General features: G+C 40.1%; 1 long non-coding RNA gene across 1 annotated transcript in view; it reads left to right on the plus strand.

The window, feature by feature from the left end:
• The window catches only part of LOC112541705 (uncharacterized), a 30,006-nt gene extending 26,096 nt beyond the window's left edge, over positions 1 to 3,910 (plus strand). The window contains exon 3 of the long non-coding RNA XR_003085675.2: positions 1,659 to 3,910. This is a non-coding gene — a long non-coding RNA (uncharacterized LOC112541705). The remainder of the gene's footprint in view (positions 1 to 1,658) is intronic.
• The last annotated feature ends 9,677 nt before the right edge of the window (positions 3,911 to 13,587 follow it).

Below are 13,587 nucleotides of genomic sequence, written 5' to 3' on the forward strand. Positions count from 1 at the left end.
GCTCTCTAACCATCTCATCCTCTGCCGTCCCCTTCTCCTTTTGCCTTCAATCTTTCCCAGCATCAGGGTCTTTTCCAAAGAGTCCTCTCTTCGTATTAGGTGACCAAAGTATCTGAGCTTGAGCTTCAGTATCAATCCTTCCAATGAGCAGTCAGGGTTGATTTCCTTTAAGATTGACTGGTTTGACCTCCTAGCAGTCCAGGGGACTCTTAAGAGTCTTCTCCAGCACCATAGGAGACAAGTCCTGTGCTCCTGGACAAGTCCATATAGTTTTCTTGGCAACATTTTTTGAAGTTGTTTGCCACTGCCTTCTTCCTACAACTGGGAGAGACTGGCCCAAAGTCACCCAGCTGGTGTTGTGCCCTGGATTATTGATCATAATAAAGAATGCATGTACGCCTTCATGCCTAAGACAGGACTAGAACTCATGGTCTCCCAGGTTCTAGCCCACCGCCTTTAACCTCTAAACCAGTTTGGGTCTTTTCTTGTTGATGCAAATGACATAAAAATGTCAACTACAGGATTACACAAATGATATCAATTATGGCAGTTGTTCAAACTGTTTCAGAAACAGTGAACTTTGTTGTAATTTGAAATGAAATCCATTCTATTCAAAGTCTGCTGAATGGAGATCTGGAGAATCAACGTTTTACCGCAATTTGTATTTGAACAAGAAATGAGCTACGATTTTAAGAAGGCCAAAGCTAAATGGAAAACATGAAAGTAATAAGGACTATATCAGCTTTGCAGACAGGAATGAAATCTGTATCTATATCTATATCTATGCACATTACAGATCGATAATGTTATTTTGGGTTGGTTTGTTTTTCTCTTTGTTCTGCTTCATTAAATAAAGGCCAAATAAATAAAAAGTCTACAGACTGGAACAGGCAAGTCTGGGAAATAAAGAGAACATCAATAAAATGAAATGTAAGGTTGCCACCAATATAACTTTCCTGGAAATGTGCTGAGGAATTCATGGGGAAGCTGCTTAGTAAGCTGCTTAGAACAGTGTTGTCCAAACTTGGCCAGTTTAAGATGAGTGGACTTCAACTCCCAGAATTCCTCATCCAGCATGGCTGGCTGGGGAATTCTGGGAGTTGAAGTCCACTCGTCTTAAAGTGGCCAAGTTTGGACAACACTGGCTTAGAAGGAAAATGGGTCTGCCTAATATCCTCATTAGCCAGATGTCAGCCTCCAAAAAAGGGTGAAAACCACACTTAATGGGGAAAATAAATGTGGCATTGCCCAAAATATTATACAAAAAGAAGATAAATTAAGCACAAGAAAGCAGCCATGTTTTCTGATAACCAGCAAGGGCAACATCATCTTCCCAGGTGAGAAGGCCTATTAAAAGAGAGACCAATTTGCTGAGGAGAACATCACCTCCAGGTAGACAAGCCACAACAGGGCTTCTCCCCGAAAGCCATCTTGGGTGTATACGTCTATGTGAGTATGAACATGTAATATCGGCAATGCTTTAAGTATGAAATCCAGCTTGCGATCACAAGTATGAGCAGGGAACATACATCAGATAACCTGTGTATTTAAGGGAAGTCATATTTTGTATAAACAATTTTCTATCTAACTTATAGCTATAAAGTTGTGTTGCATTGAATTTGGTTTACTATTTGGCTCATGTCAATCTTTTTCTATAGATCCCACAATGCAAATGCGATCTATCGGCACCTTGTGGGAGGACACCTGATTCCCCCCCCCCAAAAAAGTGATGGCACTTTAGTGTTGGGCCTTCTCCAGAAGCAAAAGAGAAGCACCATCGCTCCCCTTTCTGCCTCACCCTCCTTGGGCTACACATAAGGATTCTGCTAGTCGGTTAACAGAAGGTTTTCCATGTACCACTATCTGCAAGGGAACAAGATATCTGCTGGACACACATTTATCCCATGGACTCTTGATTTCCAGGATAGTAGAAGAACCACTTTGAAAGATCTCCATCTTTTGACACCATTTATCCAGCTCTGCATTCCACTTACAGTTCAATGCCTGTCACGGCTGAGTCATTTTTCTCAAACTGTTTCAGCATTTCAGGATGAAATTGTCACTTTGGCTAATTGCTACACTGATGTGAATCTTCTCTATTGTTCCTGGGGATATGTGATTATCTGAAAGGCCTGGGGAGCAGAAAGTCAAATACCCAAATGAAAATGTTAGATGATTTTCCTTCCTTCTTTCCTTCCTCCCAAAGCCCAGAGTGTTTTTTGAAACAGTAACAATAAAAATACAGTAAGGACTGTAAAACAATAATATTCAAAAAACAATTAAACGACTAAGCTATTAAGGAAACACATATCTATCAAATGACATAATTATCATTTATTTAGTAAGATCATGGTTCTGGGACAATATTTATGCAACTTGATGGCCTGCAGATCGCCTTGTTGACTGTACATTCTGGAGTTGTAGTTGAAATATAACTTGAAAGTACAGTGGTACCTCGGGATACGAACTTAATCCGTTCCGTGACTCTGGTTGCAACTCGAGTTGGTCTCAAGTCGAGGTAAAGTTTCCCATAGGGTTCAATGTAAATCCGGTTAATCCGTTCCGCCCTCCGAATTTGGTCGCAACCCGAGGCGAATTTCCCCATAGGGTTCAATGTAAATCCGGTTAATCCGTTCCGCCCTCCGCCCGAATTTGGTCACAACCCGAGGCAATTTCCTCTTCAGAGCCTGACTCCCGCCAAGCCTGCTCTGCATTTTCTTTGGAGCCATGCTAACACGCACACCAAAAACCTTCACAAAACACTGCAAAACACACCACGAGCCTCACCGAACATCTCCTTGCTACCGCGACCTCGCCCACAGGAAGCCGTGACTGCGTGACAGCAGGGAAAATGGCCGCGGATCCGGTTTGTAAGTAGAGGCAAGTTCATAACCCGAGGTAAAATTTTCCTGCCGAAGCTGGTCGTAACCCGAAATGTTTGTTAGTAGAGGCGTTCGTATCCCGAGGTACCACTGTATCACCTTGGGAAGTTTAGTTGAGTTGAGATCAGCATAATATGAATCATGCTCATTTAATGAATGTGAAGAGTTCTTTTCACTTTTCCTAAAGGTAGTATTTCAGGGGGAGTTCTTTGCTTTTCTGCAGTTGTTGCAGAAACACACAAACGAGCAAGTCTGTCTGGGGCTAGGGTTCTTTCTCCCCCTCCCTGGATCTTCTTCTGGTTCACTGCCAACTAGCTAGTATCTTTTCAGTGTAATTGTGTTGTTTCAGATCGCTATTATTGGAGACAATGAACATCAGTTCTTTGTAAATAATGGCATAGCAGAGGCCATAACGTTGAAATCAAAAGTTGGCAACCCATCAGCTTCTAGCTTTAGAATAATCCCTAGATATTTCAATCATTTCAAAGATGGCAAAGTTTTGCAAATGGGAATTGCAAAAACATGAAAGAGGACAATGGATGAAAAAGGAACTACTAACCCAGTTGGGTAGCAACGGGCCTCATCATTCTACACTTCCTTGCTCAAACTGGGATAGATGTGAGTAGAAATGGTGGGCTCAAGTGAGACAGCCATTGCATTCATACTACACACTAAGCCATGGTTTGCTTAATTCAAGAGTATTGGATTTGCGCAGGTAAACCACAATATTAGCAGGCTTATAACCAGAGTTACGAATGCAAACTAGAGAGTTACTCTACCAATGGAACTATTCATCATTTGCAGACCATGGTGAAAGTTACTATTTATTGGTGAATGCATTTAGACTGATATGTCATCTTTTAAAACAGGGCAATTTTTCAATGCTTGGGGGCTGTGTATTACCTGGAGACCTGAAAACCGTAAATAGGCATGGCAGTGATCCAAATTTGACAGGCACACATCACATTCCTTGGTAAATTTTCTGTTTTTTGTTTTCCCTAGGTTTTTGCTAATGAGAATGAAGGTCCCCTCCCCTCCCCTCCCCTCCCCTCCCCTCCCCTCCCCTCCCCTCCCCTCCCTTCCCTTCCCCTCCCCTCCCTTCCCTTCCCTTCCCTTCCCTTCCCTTCCCTTCCCTTCCCTTCCCTTGGGTTTGGGTGCTTACACTAACAGGATATCTGAAGACAGGGACTCCATAAAAAGATAAACTTCATAATGTTGCTTGCTTTCATATATCCAGCCGATTCATGTGCAGATTAAAACAAAAATCCAAATCTACTGTAATATGCGAAAAGATGGGGCCACCACAGAAAAAGCCCCATTACTTGTTGCTGTGAAACTTCTCAGTGACTGACCAAAGGACACTTCTCTTATTTACAAGGAGTTTCTTTTTGTGTATAAGAAAGGGGGAAAAAACTTATTCTAATGATAATTAAGCTCCTGGCTGATAGATCATGCAATACTGAGTGGTTTAAAAAAAAAAAAGGTTTCGATGGGGAGCTAATTAGATAAAAGTGGTTGAAAATAGACATTTCTACTGTGACATTTTGCAGCTCTAACTAGCATTCAGTGATTCTTTTTGTGGCTTGTTCTTAAACATTGGTTTTTAAGACATATTTTAAGATGCAACAGTAGACATTTCTACTGTGACATTTTGTAGCTCTTATTAGCATTCAGTAATTCTTTTTATGGCTTGTTCTTAAAATAAACATTGGTTTTTAAGACATATCTCCCATTCAAAGCCCAGAGGAAGGAAGGAATAAATTAAAAATACAAATAAAAACCCAAGGCAATCAGATGCTAGATAAAATCTGCTACAGTTCTCTAGAAGTCAAGAATAGAAAAAGATGAGAGGCAGGGGGCAGAGAGGGGTGGGAAACTGCCTAACAAAGCACATCTCCCAAGCAGTCAAAGTTTTGACTTTCACCTTTGAAAAAGAAAGGAAGAAGATTGACAGGAAGAAAACCTGGAACAAATTGAACAAATGAAGCAATAAAAACCTTTTCTACCATAAAGTGTTTCTAATTTAATCAGCTGGAAACCACAGTCACTCTTGATCTAATGCGGACTGTGTACTGGAAAAATTTGTGACATGCAGCGTTAATTTTTTTTTTAAAGTTACTGATTTCTTATGCAGCTAAATTCTCTGTATAGGTCTTGGAAGCTATCAGCTGGTTGCCATAGTAAGTAAGCCCCCCCCCCCAAAGTTCTGTTACTGAGTTATATCCAAGTTTCTTAACTTGGCCCCCACCCACTAGAACTCTGGGTATTGCCATCCAACCCTTCTAGAAGGACGTTGCCTAGTTGGAGCCCTCTAGATGACCTGATTCCAAGCATTCTGAGTTGGCATAAATATGATATGAACTCCGATGAATCCCTTCTGCTTCAAGATCAGGCCAAAATCCAACAAGTAATGCATTCCATGGCTCCAGGGCTAGAGAAGACACCTTCTGTTGTATTTTGTCTACCACAAAGCTTGGCTGAAGCATAGAGATCCTGTTAGGAAAAAGTGGACAATACAATTTCTCTATTTTCCAGAGGATGGAGGACTTGAGGATGGAAACATTATTTTTATTTCCTAGGAGGGAAAAAGGATTACAATGGACAGAACCCACAGGACAGTCATATGAAGGTTGGAAGGATCCTTGAAGATCAGCTAGTCCACCAATGCCATCTACAACAACAGCATCCTTAACAGATAACCATCCAGCCTCTAAACACCTCCAGTGAAGGAGAATCCATCACATCTCAACAACCTACCATTGTTGAACAGATTATTAGGAAAATCTTCCTGATCTCCCACCAAAATCTGCTTCTTGTAAGTTAAAGGCATTGCTTCTTATTCCATGTTCTGGAACAATTTTGAATTATTTTGCTCCATCTTGTACAGGTACTTGAAGAAAGCTGTTATGTTTCCTTAGTATTCTCCAGGCTACACATATCAACATTTAGGCCCCTTACCATTTAGGTGGTTCTCTTCTGGACAAGTTCCAGTTTGTTAGTATCCTTCTGTTAGAAGGTTGGTGCATGTAGACATTTTTAAATATTAAGACATTTAGATGTTTAAACATTTATCTTTATAATAAAAGCAGGCCTAGCAAAATGCCAATATTCCCTTTCCTGTATGTATGGTTAACTGTATTTTAGATTATCAAAAGGTTGCATTCTTGAGGATGAGACCTTTAACACTTTTCAAAATCTCAAGGATGTGTTAATTGCTGACATGGTTTGCCTCTTCCTGACTGGAAAGGCAGCAACTCATGTAAGCAGATAAACTGTCTTGACCTGATAGTCTCTTCTTGTTCAGATGACCCCTCACAAAGAAAGATAAGCGGTCCTGACCTTGTTTCTCAGGGATGTATGTTTACATATGGCTGTTAACACTCAAGGCGATAGAAATTAGTTTACATACAGAAAGGAAGAACCTTATTTGGCATCAGAGAAAGGGGTCCTGGGTAAGGGGAGGAGTATGGATCAAGGTAACTGGCTTTGATTGGATCAGAAAGTCATGACATCTTAACGTGGGTTTGAATGTAACAGAAGGTATATAAGGTACTGTGGGGAGGGGGCCCAGCGCAGCCGCCCACCTAACTGCCTGCTGTCATTGCTTCTGCACTTGGGTGAAGAATAAATCTCCTAACTTCATGCAATTTGTCAGTGTCTTTACTCCCGGCTCAGAAACGGACTTGGTAAGATAACTTTTTCTTCCAACACTTCTTAAAATATGGTGTCCAAAAATGGATGGAATATTCCAGGTACAGTCTGGCCAAAACAGGCTGGAACATCAACATCTTCAGATCAAAGAAATCTCCAACTGAGTACTGCTTCCAGATGGTTTGATGTGGATTGTGCCACTACTAAGAAGCAATTAAGAGATTTATACCTAGCATACAGAAAGGCTAATTTACAACAGCTTCCCCACAGGGACTGTGATTGTAAGATACTATTACATCAGAAGAAACAGAAAGCAGAGAGAAATTCATTATTAATAAATGTTTCTTTGTACAAAGATTCTAAAACTTTTGGCATTTAATTTCCATTGCTGTATACCATCTAAGATCTAGCAAAATTATTTCAAATCAATTTTTATGGAACAGGTGCAACCTATTGTGAGTACAGTTAGTCCTCACTTAATGACTGCCCTGTTTAACGATCGTTTGAGGTTATGACGGTGCTGAAAAAGTAACTATGACTGGCGAAATCACGAACAAAGTGGACTGTGGGGAAAAGTGACATCGTAAGTCCATTGTGGTTACATGATGTGTCGCTTAATGACCACATCGCTTAGTGACAGAGTTGCCAGATGCAATTGTAGTTGTTAAGTGAGGACTACCTGTATAGCAAACTATATCAGATCAAAGCTGTTTACCCGTTCAGTGTCTGAGGAAGAGATAGTTGAGTTTATTTAAAAGTAAAATCTGGTAAGGCTCCCATCAAACTTCTCAAATAAAACCTAGATTAGTGGGGGCCTATTTACTGCCTGGTTTAATCCCCCCAGGCTGGAACAGAGCTATGAGAGTTCTGTTATATAAAAAGGGGAAAAGGGAAGACCCTGTTAATTAGAGGCTGATTAGCTTGCTATCAGTCTTGGGAAAATGCTATGCTATTAACTTCCTACTTGGAGGAACACTCTGTTTTAACAAATGCTCAAGCTGCTTTCAGAAAAGCCAGATCCACAACTGATCTGTGTTTATATTAGCCTATCCGGCAGGAAAATATTTTATTTTCCTGAAAAGCAAAATATCTGTTGCTTTTATAGATTTTAAGGCCACCTTTGATTTTTCTTTAGATTTCTTTTATCCTGCCTTTATTTTTTTTATAAATAACTCAAAATGGTAAACATACCTAATACTCTTTCCTCCTCCTATTTTCCCCACAACAACAACCCTGTGAGGTGAGTTGGGCTGATAGAACCCAACCTTGGGTTACAGTACATTAGAGAATTTGGTTCCTGAGAGACTTTGCTGCATCTTATGTATTTAATACAGGCATTATATCAAGACAGTATAATGCAGGTTAGATGCAACAGAAAATGCTTATTTACAAGTGATATAGTAATGAATAAGGTTGTATTCTGCCACAGTGCTATTTAATATCTATGTCCGTGATTTGGAGATCACATTACTTCAAGGAGATGGCCACTGTCTGTTATTAGCCAAAAAGGAAAATATGTGCTTTGTTATAGGAAGGTGATGCTATTCTTTCATGTTCTAGACTGAGTTTGAAATACCAACTGGAGTCAGTAATCAAGTACAATCAAATGATAAAAACTAACATTTTCATTTTTGAGGAAAAGTTCAAAAAGTGTATCTGGAAAATTCAAGATTATATGATTATTCAAACTGGGAATTTTGGTTATAAGTTATCCATGCTAGCTGAATCAAGTAATGGTTTCTTCAGAACAGGTTGTACCCACGGCCTCTTTCAAGACAGATGACATAACCCATTCATGCAAAGAAGCAGTCAACATTGCCGAAACCCAGCCTCCTTTTATTTTCCTGGACCAGTGTTTCTCAACCTTATTAACTTTAAGTTGTCTGGACTTCAACTCCCAGAATTCCCCAGCCAGTATGCTGGCTGGGGAATTCTGGGAGTTGAAGTCCAGACATCTTAAAGTTTCCAAGGTTGAGGAACACTGCCCTGGATGCTTTTACCAACCAGAAAGGACCTGCATTAACGTAAATATAATTTCCAAATCGTGGAAATAATGCTTCCACTCTCATCTGCTTTGGTTGACCTTACCTCAAGTACTGTGTCTAGTTCTGTGCATCATATTTTAAGAAGGATTTAGAAAAATTAGAATAGATTCACAGAAGGGCAACAAAGATGCTCAGGAGACTAGAAACCAAATCTTAAGAAGAGAGATTAAAGGAACTGAGTATGCTCAGCCTTGGGAAAAGACAACAGACCGGAGGTATGATAATACTCTTCAAATATCTGAAAGATGTCAGGTAGAAGGTCAAGATCTGGTTTCCCTCAATCCTGAGTGCAGGACACAGAGTAATGGATTGAAGGAACAGGAAGGCCAATTTTGATAAATGTTAGAAAACTTAGTGGAACTCAAAGAGATGGTGGGATCCCCTTCACCGGGTGCATTCAAACGACAACCATCTATCTGGACAATTTAATTTGGATTTCTGCACTGAGCAGGGGTTGCCTCATTGGTGCCCTTCAACTCTATGATTCTGTGTTTTTCTGTAAATCTTCATTGCTCTGCAGGGGGCATTTTCAATGGCAGATTATCCTCTACATTTGAACTGGTTGAAAGCAAAGCCCTGATATGCTTTGCTAAGTACCTGAGACCCTGCTGGATCATTTATTCCCTCTTGCAACAGGAACAATACCCATTCTATATATTGAAAAAAAAATGAATAGTGAATTATGTTTGCCAAGGGGTCTATGGAAGGTCTGATTTATTCATAGCTCCTTTTAAAAAAACAGATGGTCTACAGAATTGTGTAAACACCTAAAAATGTAGGTGCATTAATATGAGGTGTTAATAAGCCATCTCTTTATGGCAGGTTATAAATAAAGTATCATTTATATCTGCTGTGTCTCCTCGTGCAGGGTGCTACATCCTGGTTTTCCACCTGGTGTGCTAAGGTCTGGCCTAGATCCTGAGCTCCCTGTATCTCCTTCCATACCACTGAAGACTTACACAGCCACCACAGACAGATGGGACAATAAATCCACCCTATTCCTCCAGGGACCCACCCATGAAGAACTCAGTCTAGACCAGTGTTTCTTAAAGTATGGTCCTAGGACCCCTGAAGATCCCCCAATTATTTGCCAGGCTACGTTGAAAAATAATATAATATTAAAATCCCATCAAACAGTCGTGAAAAGCAGCAGCAGCAGCAGCAGCAGCAGCAGCAGCAAATGCATCTGTTTTCATTATCTTGATAAATGTAACCCATACAAACAAAAGCTCTTTTGGGGTCCTCCATAATTTTTAAAAGCGGGAAGGGGTCCTGAGAGAAAAAAGTTTAAGAAACACTGGTCTAGACAATAAATCTTTCTCAATATTCTGCCAAGAATAGCGGCAACCATCTGCTCCCAAGGATTAAATGCCATATTGTTTTTCATTAATTGAATTGAATTTATTAAATTTGTTATAGCTGCCCACTCCCTTATTCTTATTAATTTTAATTTGTTATGGCCATCTACTCAGGCAGATTCTGGGCAGCTCACAAAGTCATCAGAATAAAAGTCCCCAGTAAAAAGAGTTAAAAACATGAAACAATACAGACAGCCTGGACCAAAACAACTGTGACAGGATCCCACAACAGGGACCCACAAACACATTAACCCCAGGCCTGGGACCAGAGCCAGCCTCAAGGGCTTTCTGGAACCCCAGGAGAGTGGGCACCATCCGTATCGCTGGCAGATGCTCTTCCAGACTTTGGGCAGCTTACAAAATCTATAGAACAATAAAAACAATTCAACACACAAAAACAGGTAGCCCAGACTAAAACAACCAGAACAATAATCCGTATAAATGCAGTGTGCAACTACAGCTGTTCATTGTCATTCAGGACATGTGTATCTGTGTGTGCGCGTGTGTATAACCACAGCATGTGAAGACAGGCGTGTTTCCTTCTCCAACCAGCCATCCAAAATGCCCCCAAACTGAATTCGATTCCCAGGAAGTACATCTAAGCACTTTTCCTGGCAGTGTTAAAGCAGTTTACTATTCAATCCAGCCAGATCTGAAATTCCCAGATGGTCTCCCATCCAAGTACTAATCAGGTGTAACCCTGCTTAGCTTTTGAAATCAGCCAAGGTCAGCTAGGCAATGCTACCCACTAAGCTGAACATTAACTTTTGGGGAAAAAATTCTTTCCCTTTGATTGGCCCTCTTAAGGCACACAGGTTTCCAGAGTTCACAACCAAACAGCATGGAGAAAACTTGTGCATATATGTCATTCATTCTCCCTGTTAAGGAAGATACTGGGCATTTCACACCTGGCTAGAAATTCAAGGAGAAAACAAGAGGCATTAATCCTGGAAAAGGAGATAGAGATTAATGGTTATTTTACAATTATTCTGCTTTCAAGGGCAAACATACCCATCCTCAGCCTGCTTCTTTCAGACAGATTACACCAGAACTCCTGTAATTCTCAGCCAATGTCCCTGATTAAGCAAAGGTAGTATTTGGGAAAACTGTGTTACAACATCTCACCTTAAATGACCTCAGGTGGACAAGTAGGACACCTTAGGCTAGCAGCTCTCATGTTAGCCCTTGAACCCTTTCTGAATAACCCTTGGAGTCTTTGGCCAAATCATAGTCATATCATATAATTAATTGACAATCGTGTCTTTAAAAAATGAAAAACCAGAACTTCCTGGCTCTACACACTTTGTATCACTGCCTTGCTCACTGTAGATCACCATCCCCATGTTAAGGATCTCCGCCAGCCATCTAAAGTTCTAAATGGCCCCAGATTTCCCCAGAAGCAACATAAGAACCCTGTTTGTTGCAAGCACCTTAAGAATGTGGAAGTTATTGAATTGCACAGCTGGAAGGATCACAGAAGTCCTCCAGTCTAAATCCCTGCTCAGTGCAGGATCCATTAGAGTGCTTCTGACAGATGTTTGGAGGAGAACTTACCACTGTGTCCCACCAGCTAACAGCTCTTGCAGTCTTGAAGTTCCTTCTAATGTCTATCCTGAACCTCTTCCTTGTCCTTCTAATCCTTTGATTCTGGTCCTGCCCTCTGGAGCAATAGAGAATAAGTCCACTGCCTCTTCCATGTGACAACCCAGATTTATTTATTTATTGCAGTTTTTAATAAACAGTAAAAAGTAATACAAACTAAACTAGAAGAAAAAAGAAAAATAAAACTTCAGAAGGTACAGAAAAAAGAAAAAGAAAAGAAAAAAGAACAGTAGAAGAGAAAAGAAAAAGAAGGCGGCAATGAAGATGATAATAAAGAAGTGGCTTCCAACCTTCATCACACTGAGCATAAACTAATATAGTAACTTTTCATCCTCTTTTAAAGTTACAAATTAAAAAAAAAGAACTTTTCTCCCCATAGCCTAACTTTTATCTATACGCAATCCAGAAATCGTCATCTTTTCAGTCCTGGTTCAGCAAAAAGTCCATTAGGAGTTACCAGAAATATCAAACATATAATTTATCCTTGATCAAATAGTTCAACTTTATATTCCTTCTTTTTGCTCTTCACAATCTTGCTCTTTAAATCATTCCAATGGCATCGCAGGATTAGATCTCTCAAATCTTTGGCATTCAAGAGGAGTCTTCAAAGCTTTCACCAGGTTTAAGGTTAAGGTTTCACTACTTTGTAAATCCCATAAAGAGGCATCGTCCAGGATTTCTAGTTGCAGCTGTTTCATGTCCTTTTCTTGATTTGCCTTTTGCACTCCCGTTTTGGTAATCTCAATGTTGTTGTCTTCCAAGCCTTCAAACTCTATAATGTCTATGTCAGGTAAAAGTTTTTTAAAGTTTTTCTCATCATCTTCTAAAAGGTTATCCATTGAAATCTGTATCCTTTCTGAGATATTAGTTATTAGTATCTCAGTCCAGTTTTCAAAAAACTCTTAAGAAAAAGTTATAGCCAACTTAGCCATTTTAACTGTTTTCTGCCTGGTCCTTTAGTTCCCTCTAGTGTCCAGTTGCAACCTTAATCAATCCTCAGTTCCTAATATGGGTTTAGTTCAATTCCAGTCATTTTCCACGAGTATATTACTTAATTATATACTTGTTTTTCAAAGCTTACAGCAAAAACAACCAATATTCCAAATCTCCCTGGTCTCCCAATCCATTTAAAACTTTCTTAAATCAAAATCCCTTTGTTTTTGCTTTTTGTCAATTGCATATTATTTTAAATTCTTAAGTCTGTTTAAAATTTCTTAAATCCAAAGAAGATGGTAAATCTCACCAGGTCAAATTCATTCAGAGCACTCATGGGCGAGCTCCCATTCTCTCCTTCCCTGGAGAGATTCAAAGGATCGGTCTATTTGCTGGTCTTTCGTTCTTCACAGGGGTCATCATTTCTGCTCATTCGTGGAGACATCTTCAGTCAGCCATGACTCACACCAGAAACAACAACTCTTCAGATATTTGAAGACTCCTGTCATATCTCCCTTCAGTTAACTTTTCTGTAGGCTGAACATACCCAGACCCTTCAAAGTTTCCTGCCCAATACGTTGTAACTAGGGTGGGTGACCAAGACTTCTTGGCAGTGTGTTGAATGATTTCTGTCTCCTTCTACAGCTCCCACACTGGGGGAAGAACATGAGGCCCATCTGTGGTCACCCAATGGCAGCAACATGGAAATGAAAATGTGGAATCTCCTTTCTCAGATACCTTTGCAAAGCACAGGCATTCTATGCCAGACAATTGACAACAGGTAGCTATATTAGTCTTCTGCAGCAAGACCAAATAAAAGACTTTAGCTTACAAAAGCACCATGGTACATTTCATCAGATGGATTCAGCTGTTCTTGGAGGGAAGGGAATGGAAAGGAGGAAATGGCAGACAGAGGCAGACTTGTCTTAAATCAGCTTCTCTCAAGATGGGGCCATCCATACAGTATGTGGGTGACATCAATTGGCTGAGAATTATAGAAAGTTGAAGTTGATCATTATCATTATCTAAGCTAGGAAAACACAAGTTTAGATAATGATCATGAACAAAGCAGTTGCTGGTTGTGATACTGGTTTTTTTGTTTTTGTTTTGCATTCA

Source organism: Python bivittatus, unplaced genomic scaffold (assembly GCF_059951505.1).
Source record: "Python bivittatus isolate LINGU-HERP-01145 unplaced genomic scaffold, Pbiv_v1 ctg000340_np1212, whole genome shotgun sequence".
Classification (NCBI taxonomy): domain Eukaryota; kingdom Metazoa; phylum Chordata; class Lepidosauria; order Squamata; family Pythonidae; genus Python; species Python bivittatus.